Source organism: Limulus polyphemus, unplaced genomic scaffold, assembly GCF_000517525.1.
Source record: "Limulus polyphemus unplaced genomic scaffold, Limulus_polyphemus-2.1.2 Scaffold106, whole genome shotgun sequence".
Taxonomy (NCBI): Eukaryota; Metazoa; Arthropoda; class Merostomata; order Xiphosura; family Limulidae; genus Limulus; species Limulus polyphemus.
The window spans coordinates 720,427-721,874 of NW_013665716.1; positions in this window are offsets into that span (position 1 = coordinate 720,427).

Below are 1,448 nucleotides of genomic sequence, written 5' to 3' on the forward strand. Positions count from 1 at the left end.
AATAGAGAAGCACAGATTAGGAGAAGGTTGCAAGAAAATTTCAAATTCGCCGATTATCCCTTTGAGTATGGTGAAGTCCATCATTAAGAGGTGTAATGTGCTTCATACCACCCAGATCAGACTGTCCTTCCAAACTAAGTAGCCGGACAAGCAGAAAACTGGTTAGGGTTGTTACTGTGATGCTAACAGTGACTTTGAAAGATCTGCAAAATTCCATGTCTGAGATGGAACTCAGTTTTCATACATTGACAATATCCCGGTCCCTACACAAAACTGACCTGTATGAACGACTGACAGAAATAAGCCATAACTGAAGTAGAATCATCTTAAATTTCGTATGTAGTTTGTCACAGTACATTTAAATGATACTGCAAACATGTTGCAGAAGGTTTTGTGGTCAGACGAAACAAAAATTGAGCCTTTTGGTCTATTTTCAAAATGTTACGTCTGGCAAAGCCAAACACAGCACATCACCCAGTCAACATCATCCCAACTGTCAAGCATGTTATAGGGGATGCTTCTCATCAACAGGGACTGGGAAGCTTGTCAGGATTTAGGGAAAGATGGATGGTGCAAAGTATAGGCGAATTCTCGAAGAAAACCTGCTTGAGTCAGTCAAGGATCTAAAACTGGGTCGAAAATTCACATTTCAATAGAACAATGACCCGAAGCACAAGGTCAAAGCCACACTGGAGTGGTTTCAAAAGAAGAAAGTGAATGTCCTGGAGTGGCCCAGTCAAAGTTCTGACTTGAATCCAATAGAAAATTTATGGTGAGACTTGAAGGTTGCAGTCCATCAACGATTCCAAACGAATGTTTCAGAATAGGAGCAATTTTTCCTGAAATAATGGGCAAACATTACACCATCCAATTATACAAAGCTGATAGAAATCTATCCAAAAAGACTCACAGCAGCAATTGCTGCCAAAGGTGCTTCAGCACATTTGAATTTATATATTTTAATTGCAGGTTTTGCTGACATTCAATCTCTTTCACACATAACTGTGTTTAGTTTGATCATTAGAGTTTTGAATGAAAACAATTTCGTTGAAAAAAAATTTACATTATTTGTATTTATTCAAAATGTAACATTATTGGTAAGGGGTGAATACTTTTGCAAGGCACTGTACTTGCAATGTTCAGTTTATGGGAGTCCAAGCTTAGTTCGATATATCTACAGCCCCCCAGTGGCACAGCGGTATGTCTGCGGACTTACAACGCTAGAATCCGGGTTTCGATACCCGTGGTGGGCAGAGCACAGATGGCCCATTGTGTAGCTTTGTGCTTAATTACAAGCAAACAAACAAACAATATTTCTACAATGTTTAATGTGTGGGATTATAGGTTAGTTAGATACGCCTACAATGTTCACTCTGTGGGAGTCTAAGCTTATTTTGGTATATATATATATATATATATATATATATATATATACACATATATATATA